At 30.3% G+C, this 9,539-nt stretch overlaps 1 long non-coding RNA gene across 3 annotated transcripts; it reads left to right on the top strand.

The window, feature by feature from the left end:
* The first annotated feature begins 332 nt into the window (after window positions 1–332).
* Window positions 333–7,472, top strand: LOC129616679 (uncharacterized). 3 transcript variants are annotated; one of them, XR_008697581.1, is made up of 5 exons: window positions 333–519; window positions 576–871; window positions 943–1,782; window positions 6,290–6,370; window positions 6,719–7,472. It is a non-coding gene; the product is annotated as an uncharacterized LOC129616679 (long non-coding RNA). The 3 variants fall into 3 exon arrangements; XR_008697579.1 differs by having other exon boundaries at window positions 6,290–7,472; XR_008697580.1 differs by having other exon boundaries at window positions 943–1,778; window positions 6,290–7,472.
* Window positions 7,473–9,539: the final 2,067 nt, after the last annotated feature.

The following is a 9,539-nucleotide window of genomic DNA, read 5'->3' on the forward strand; positions in this document are numbered from 1 at the left end:
TTACTAAATAAATATCTTTATATATGTATTATATTTTCTTTTTCTTCAATTTTTTTCTTTTTCAAAAAATTTCACAATACAAATTTATTCAAATGTTATATATAAAGGTTGAAATTATATAATCCAAAGAATGATCTTTGTTTAGCAATACTTCTATTTATTTTCTTACTGCATTACACTTCTATTAATAGCTGACTATAACTCTACCTAAACTCGTCTATGACCATAGGTGACAGTTGGCAGCACTGAAATATAATGTTTGTGCAGAAATGATCGCTGCAAACTGTGACCCACCAGTTGTATTTACATTTTGATGTGAACATATGTAAGTTTTTAAAGAAACAAGAATATAATTTTACAAAAAAACGGAGATTTAATGTAGCTGGAGCCCAGAAAAGAAATGCAGAAATTGAAGGAAAAAACGGTGGAGGATGAAGAGCAACCGAAAAGTACTGGACCGGCACTTGAAGACCTCAATTGGACTGGTAGATGCATAACTGGAAGACATTGCAAATTCATGTAAGTATTTTATTGTAAATAAAATTACATGCTAAATCCAATATATTCAATTTTAGGTGAAGAACAAAAACCCGCTGAGTGGATTACACTGGATTATAGCAAGCTTAGATAAGTAGCAAAAATATTTTCTTTTATATCAAGTAGTGTTTCTTCGTGGTTTTTTTTGTTGTTTTCTTTTTAGGAAAAGAGAAAAATGAACTGTGACGTTATGACGGAACATTTTCCCGGCTGTGGCATCCTTGTTGAAAGATGACAAAACAGTGATGTGCTGATGGGTTGCTGGAGAATAAAAGGTGTGTTGCTGGAGAACAACGATATTGATACCGAATTAGCCACATTGTAATGGTAATTGGTACGTTTTCAAGTTTCGATTAAACGTTCCAAATGCAAATTTTACCCATCACTAAAGTCATGTCCTTTTAGGTCTTCACCTGTAATGAGAAGAGCAGAGGGATAGTAGGAAGAAGTTATAGCGCCTTATCTCGCTTTCCGGAAATTCAGGAAGTGGGAATTAGGAAAAAGAAAAAAGTAGAGGCATCCAATACAAATATTTCTAACCTAATCAACAAATCATTTCAAATTATTTGCCACATCACAGCGTCATAAATGAAAGTAGCTCAAAATTACGAGTGGTTTTTGATACATCCCGGCCTACTTCGAATGGTTCACCATTAAATGACAAAACATTAAAGGGCCCAGTCATACAGGATGATTTATCTACTCTTCTATTACGTTTTCGAAAATATAAAATTGCATTTACAACAGATTTGCAGAAGATTTATAGGCAAATCCGAATTGCACCACAACATGCCGATTATCAAAGAATAGTCTGGGGAGCTTCTTCGAGTCAATCAATTCAAGACTACAAATTAACTGCAGTAACATTTGGTACAAAATCAGCACTGTTTCTAGCAACACAAGTATTAAAAGAGTTGGCGATAGATGAAAAGATAAACTATCCTATTGCATCAACAAAAGGCATTGGAAAAACAATTATTGGACATGATAGCTTCGGTCGGATTCTCATTGTGCAAGTGGTCATCAAATGCAGCTGAGCTACTAGAAGCCCTTCCACAAGAACATCGAGAAATCAATTGGCCTTTAAAAATTGAAGAAGCTGAAACAGTCAGAACATTAGGCATGCAATGGGATCCAGCAAACGACCAATTTTCGTATAAAATTTCCCTACTAGAAAATGATTCACAGAAATGGACAAGGCGAACAATTCGATCCTCTCGGCTGGTTGGCACCTTGTATCAGTAGGTGAATTTTGTAGTTTTTAGTTTCTACACGTACCACTTTTGACTGTATGCCACTAGTTCCGATCCTACACGAGATATTTGTTTTTATTATTACCGCACTTCCTCCTTATACTGCATTTTCTGGATTGAGGGATAACATTCATATACATTTGACAAAAGATTATTTAATTTGCCTAATTAGAAAGAATGCCTGTATTTCACATTTGCGGTTGAGCAAACCGTTTGTATTCGAAGTCATTATCTTTAATATATTAGCCATTATTAATATTATTTAGTTTTTTGAATAGCTTTTCTGGTGTCATTCTCAAGCTTTTTAACTCGTTCATCTATCATCTTCCATGAGTCTTCCAGTTTAGATACTTTTTTTAAGAATAAGCTGAAGAGTTTGATTAATACTTAGACTTCCTTTCAGGCTTGGTTGAACAGGTTTTGATGCAATAACTCAAGCATAGCTCAGTTTGTTCTGTGTTTTTAGCACTTTTCCAAAAAATTTTTGAAAAAAAGTGCTTATTAGTTTCACTATGTCCGTCCGTCTGTCCGTGTGTCTATTTACAAAACTTCTACACCCTTGAAGATAGAAACATGAAATTTTATATGTACATATCTCCCCCCCCCCTCTTTAAAAGTTATACCCCCCTAAAACTCTAAAAATTCTATTCTTCAACTACTTATTGTAGTAGAACCATATGCATTTTTCAAATTTTGCAAACGCAGAAAGGCAGTGGCTTGCTTCTTCTTTCACGGCATACTATACCTGAACTTTAAAAAAACAAAATGGCCGTTAAAATTTTACGTTATAGAAAATTCGTTTTTTCAAAATTTTTTATCTCGTTCTTTTTCTAGACCGCAGGTTGTGGGAGCCTGAAATTTTACCAGCTTTTAATTATTTTTCTTAATTCACCCAATTAACCCTTAAAATCGAGCATTATGTCAACTCCTCTTTAAATTAATTTTTGTTTTATTTCAAAGGTTGCATAAATCATTCATCTTAAAAATATGCAATCCTAGAAATAGTTGCGTATAGGTATACATAGATTGCTTTTCAAAGCAGTATTTTCAATTGTTGAAGGGAAAAGTGCTACAATACAAACCATTGGTTTGCCCCAACTTTATTTTATTATTATTAGCCTTATCAGTTATTTTATTATTTATATGTTGTGCTCTTGCACTATTTGCGGTTTTTTGTTTTACTTTTTTGTTCTTTTCGTTTTTAAATTTTTGTAGCTGTTTAGCAACATTAAAAACCACAATTTACACATTTGGACTTTTGTTCTTTGGTCTTAGTACAATCTTTTGTTGAGTGCTTACCAGTTCATTTAACGCACTTCTTTAGAACAGTACCTTTGTGTGTGCCTAAAACTTTGGCCGTTCTTGCATTGAGGAATAATTGTACTACTTCGTGGTGGTAAGATCTCTACTTTACTCGCCATTATATTTGTTATCTTATAGATCTTTTAAATATTTTCACTATAATCAAATGTGGGCATACACATATTTAATGGTCGCTTATCTTTCCATGACTTTTTGTTATCTACTGATATTATGTTGTATATGTTTTCCTTTAGGAAAGCCACTATTTTTTTTGGAGTATGGTGTAGGTTTTGATATGTGTGATACTTGCATTTTTTTTATTAATAAATTTGACTTGTAGATTTTTTCCTGGAATTCTTTTGGTTAATGCTTCATAGAAGATGTCGTATAACTTAAATTCATGCACTATGATTGGCGGTGGAGTATTTTGTTTTGGTGTTTTTTTGGTTAATTTTTTTTCTTCCTCTTCTTGGTTTCTGGTTTTTCTGATATTTAGAGTTGGTAGGGAAGGGGTATCCTCTATTTTTCTCTTTTTAGCTCTTCTTTTCACCCTTACCCACTCTGTATCTTTAGCTAATTGTTCCTCACCAGTACAATATTCTAAATTTTATTGGTTATTGGCTTTTTGCCTTTTGACGAAACTCATCTAGGAGTTGCTGATCGTGTTGCCAAGTTGTTATTTTTTAGTTGCTAGATTAGTTCAATTTTTTGTTTTAGTAACAGCGTTATGCCACTGGTTATATAACATTTGTTCATTTTTGCTCAGTTTATTTTATTGAAGAAAAACTAGATTTTCTTGATTTAGCACCGCTTCAGTTGTTGTGCTCATGTTTATATTAGATTCGTGCAATAAATTGCTTTCCCCAGAATCGGTAGGGCATGTCTCCGAAGAGAGTGGATTCATCAATTCCTTTATAGACTTACCACCTGGAGTATTAAATCCATTTGTTTTACTCATTGCCATAATCTTCAATCTTCACGTGTAATCCTCGCCAGGGGCCCTTACATGGTAATTTATCACTTTGTATAGAGTAGAAGGCCTGCCTGAAATCAATAAACAAATAATGAAATTTGTAATTATATGCTGTGCTTTTTTCAATTAATTCTCTGATGGTCAGTTGTCTATTTTTCAGGCTTGAAATCAGCATGGTAATCACCAATAACTTCTTGGGTATATGCATTATACTTCTTGGGTATAGTCTCATGTTCAATATAAAAGTGAATATTTTTTAAACTACGCATAATGGTGTATTTCCTCTATAAATTTGGCAATCTAGTTTGCTCCTTTTTTATATAAGGGTAAAATTATACCTTTATGCCATTCATCAGGCATACGTTCTTCTTTCCAAATCTTCTTTAAAAGTCTATGTAATTCTTCTTCTAAAAAAATACCACCACTTTTAAACATTTCACCCAGTATTTCGTAAATCCAGCGGCTCTGTTATGCTTTGGTTTATTTTACACTTGCATGCACGTCGTGTTCTGTGAGCTCTTCGATATACACTTCAGCTGTACGAAATGGTTTAGGAATTTTTTTGTTTACAGATATTGGTGGGTAATTTCATTAGTATATGAAAACGGAGAGTCGAACTACTTTTTAAATACATACACTTTGGTTTAAGCATGCAAAGCGTCTAGTGTAATAGTTTGTGAGAAAGAATGAGGAAAATGAAGATGTCAGAATTCTCTCACTTTTTAAAACTTTTTCAAGTTTTGTAAAGTAAAATTTAGTGTTTAAAAAAAATTTTAAAACCATAAACCTGCCATCTTGCTTATGTTAAATTTTTCTTCAAAAAATTTATTTTTATCAACAATAATTGAATTTAAAAATTCTTCTTTGATTTTCATAATTACACAACGAATTACTTCTTTTATTTCCCTATCCTTAATTAAAACCTATTACTCACAAGCGCCACTCTAAAAAGTAGTTCGTTGCGTAATTACGAAAATCGTTTTCTGTATATTACTGTAAAAGAAAACCATTTATGTACATATATCAAACTTCTAATCCAGTGTAAAATTTTTAATTAAAATTATTGTCAATGAAAGTTTCATTTGTCAAAAAACAAAAGCTTAGCTACATTTTTTTTTAAATTTTAATCTTTAATTTAAAAAAATCGGGATCTTTATAGTTTTTAACTCTTTTGATTAAGGGAATTTTTTATATAACTAACGTACAAATGCTGGTGTTAAATCTTTTGATTTTAAAAATTTTTTAAACGAATAAACAAATATACCTATAGAAATACTTTTAATTTTGACGATTGCGGTTAGTGACATGCTTTCTGCAATTACATCACGCATTGATATTGCGTTTAAATTATCGATGTATACAATATTTTCCTCAAAAGTTTCTTCCTGGTCCTCTGCATTATCGTTATATTCAACCAGTTTAAATATATTCTAAATTGTAAATCGTATAAATTTTTTCAGGTTGATATTATAAGACGCCTACAAGTAGAAAAAATAAGTACATATTTTAAAATTTGCTAATTTTATGCTTAAAGTACCGAGTAAGGAACGAAAGCGGTATCAGTAACATATCAGTACTCTGCATAGAGCGAAAAAAAGATCTATTAAGCATTTTTCTCTAGGTTTATGAAAATTTCAATTTTCTTGAATCATGCTTTGACTCATAAACCAAGAAATTGTAATTTTCTTAAATCGAAATAAATTTTTCTAAAATCAAAATTAATTTTTTTGAATCATATAATCTGCAATCATAAAATAATGCTTTATACAGATCTATTCAATTCAGAAATTTTTTGAACAAAAAAGTTCTCTCCCTGAATTATTCTTAGAAATATCAGCACATAATTTAAGAAAAAGTTTACATGAATAAAACAGTACTTTCTTGACTCTAGAAAGCATTTCACGATTCAAGAAAAAATTTACAGAAAAGTTAATTAAAATCTAAATACTTTCTTAAAATAAGAAAATGATAAAAAGATTCAAGAAAGAACTTGCATAAAAAAAACAGAAAACAAAAAGTTCAAAAGTTCATCTACCACAACGAAGGTTCAGTTCAAAACGGAAAGTAAATATGTCAAGTTGAAAGTGGTTGCGTTTTCAATATTATAAATTGTTTTAAGAAACTACAAAGTAATTAGATTTTTTGTGAAAAGTGTTTGTAGAAGTAATATTAGAATATTTTTCTTATTTTTATTTATTTCATTTTAATTTTTAATCTCATTTAGATACAATTTTAAGTGACAAAATGGTTACGCCACACATAAATGGTTCTGGATGAAATGGAATTAATTATGGGATTGGCGTGGGTAAGTTTACAATATTTCCTTTTTTTAAATCATATTGTTTGTTAGGTTTATCTAATAACATACACTAAAAAAATTTAGTTTAAATTTAAAAACACAAAAATTGTCTTACAAAACCAAAGAAATTCTTTAAAAAAATTTAGAATTTAATTTAAAACAAGTTGAAAAATAAGCATTTATTAAATAAGCTTATTTTTTATAACATTTAAAAAATAAGCATTTAAACCAATGGTTTGTAAAACAGTACTTTTCCTTTCAACAAGTGAAAATATTAGCTTTTAAGAACAACCTTATACAATATTAAATTTTCTTTTATTCATATTATACAAAATTATACATAAAACTATTTAGGAGCAGCAAACAAGGAAAAAAATTTAGAAGGAGCATTGCGGAGCTAATGAGCTATTACGAAAATGTACGGTTAGGAAAGTGAGTTAAAAAAATAATTGTTAAGGAAATAACTTTTTAGTAAAAATAAGTTTAGATTGAAATTTCACCATTTCAACAGGATGTAGAAGCTTATATGATAAACAATTTGAAACCTATGAAGGCTTAAAAATTTGCCGTGTAGTTTTAATTCTTTTTATAAAATATTGACGAACATAGAATCTGTTGACCATTTTTATTGACATTAACATATTTACATTAAATTTCTTTTGGAGCGGTTCACTTTTATTCAACTGATCATTTTTAACATGGACTAATCATGAATAATCCTGCCTTTGTAAGTTTAAGATATTTTGTTGCTTCTGAAGACGGTTTTTGAACATATATATATATACATACAACTCAAATATAAACTTTAAAACAGAAAAAGGACAAAACGTGTGGAAAAGAGAACGAATTAGCAAACGCGGAAAGAGAAATATTGATTTCTAATGTTATTCAATTTTTTATAAAGATAAATATAATAAAATGTATATAAAAATGTAATCATTTAGTTTAAAGTTTCGCTTAATTGATTAATTAAGTCACCACTTCTATTAGTAATAAACATTTTTTAAACAATTTGATACTTATTTGCAAAGATATATTATAATTTAATAACATAAAAAAACGTAGAAGTACATAAATGTGAAAATGTAATGTAAAAATTTTAAGTTTAAAAACGTGAATAAATTTATAACAAACGTTTCAGCTATAAGTACGTATATAAATAAGCTATATTGATAAAAATAAAATGGAAAATAAAATATGTATATATTTATTTTAGTTGTATGTTAATACAACTGAAAAAAAGCTAAGTAAGTTTTTTTTCATTTCTTTTTAATTTCAGAATATACAGATAACCATTGAAAGCATTTATTTTATAAATTACATACTTGATATTAATAAATGCTAAATTTATGAATAAACAATGCTTATCATCTACAATCCACAGGATTCTAAAAACCTTTGCCCATGAAATAAGCAAAAAATTTTTGTTTTTCGAAAACCCTTTATTAATATATATATTGCATGGTCTAGATTCAAGCGAAAGAGTGTTTGACTTTATGTTATAGTCCTAGAATGATTCTAGAAACCTTTATACTTCAATTGAAACCTTTGTACTTCAAATCAAGGGCACAATTGCTAATATTCTGCAGTTCTCACAAATGGTTTCAGAAAACTTTACACTTCCAATGAGCCAACAGTCGCTAATATTCTGCAGTTTTAAAAAATGATTCCAGAAAGCTTTTTACTTGAAATTAGCAAAGAGTTACTTGTAGTCTATGATATTATTAATATTTTAAGGAAGTTTTTTCTAATTGCAAATTGCTAAAATGCATGAATTGTGAACAAAAGTTTCTTTAATTCTCTGTTTAGCTCTTTTCTTAAATTAAACACATCGCACGCTAAATTCAAGGAAAAAATTACTGGAACAAACAATTGTACTTATTAAATGAGTAACATATACGAGTATTAACACAAATTGTGAAATGATAAATTCACAAATCTTGCAAGTATTACTTGATTTAAGAATTGATTTAAATTATGATAAAAATTTTCTTGAATCATATTTACCATTTTCTAAGTTCAAAATTTGGTGTCAAAACTTCATACATTAAACAAATTTTCCGCAATATTGGCCACCGTCTCTTTCTCTTACTCGTCACAGTACAGAGGTGATTTTCAAGATAGGCTCAACCTCCTACCTTGTTTGTCAACAAGACAGTGTCCCATTATGCCGCCTACCACTGTTCTAATGTACTTGTCGGTACAGAGAGGCATCAAATCCCTGGTTTGACGCAAATCCAGTCTGGGCACTGATTTTATTAAACACAGTCCTCTGATTGTGATACATGTAGTTCCGTTCGTTCACCTGCAATTGGATTGTTCAATTCAATGATTTGTAAGTATACAAAAATATTTCAAGTTCTCCCTTTCCAAATAGAAAACGCTCCTTGGGAGTCCTGCAGTTTCCTTGAATTCCGCTTTGTCCCGGAAACAAAATCGGCTGAATTTCGATTTTATCCACTATATCATTGAAAAGTGACTTCCACGCTTGGACCGTTCTAGACGTAAACGTTTTTGATTCCAATTCAACGCCCTTATCGCTCCCTGGCTGTCGGTGAAGATGTTGGTTCTGCAGGATATCACTATGCCGACTAGCCTATGCGTAACTTCGCTTGTCGCAACCAATTCCGCGTGAAAGAAGTATAGTCTAGTGTCCCACCCCAAGTAAAAATTTCCAAGAGTAATACTCTAAAAAATTGACCAAAAATTTCATAAAACTCTCATACCACACTCGAATACTCTCATAATTATACCCGTACGAACGTATGTTCGAAGGGTATACTAAATTTGCCTTACCGATGGTAACGCTAAGAAATAACGGTCTGCGATATAGACTCAAGTGTATGTTTTTAATCAGTGTCGAATTCTGAGTTGATTTAGCTTTGTCTGTCCGTCCGTTCGTCCGTCCGCCCCAGCGATAACTCAAAAGCGAATTGAGCTAAGCTCAACAAATGTTCACGGTTGAGTCATTGTAGTAAGTGCCAGAACCCTATTTAATTGAACATGATTGGGATACTGGTTCGCGTAGCTACCATACAACTTTAAAATTTATTTAGTAATCTCAGAAACTATAAAAGCTGTGGTTTTGAAATATATTATTATTATTATTATTATTATTATTTATTTATTTTCCTTATTTTAAAGTTACAAAATTCAAAACTAAAAATAGTTACAA

Source organism: Condylostylus longicornis, unplaced genomic scaffold (assembly GCF_029603195.1).
Source record: "Condylostylus longicornis isolate FDR11 unplaced genomic scaffold, ASM2960319v2 ptg000281l, whole genome shotgun sequence".
In the NCBI taxonomy this organism is placed as follows: Eukaryota; Metazoa; Arthropoda; class Insecta; order Diptera; family Dolichopodidae; genus Condylostylus; species Condylostylus longicornis.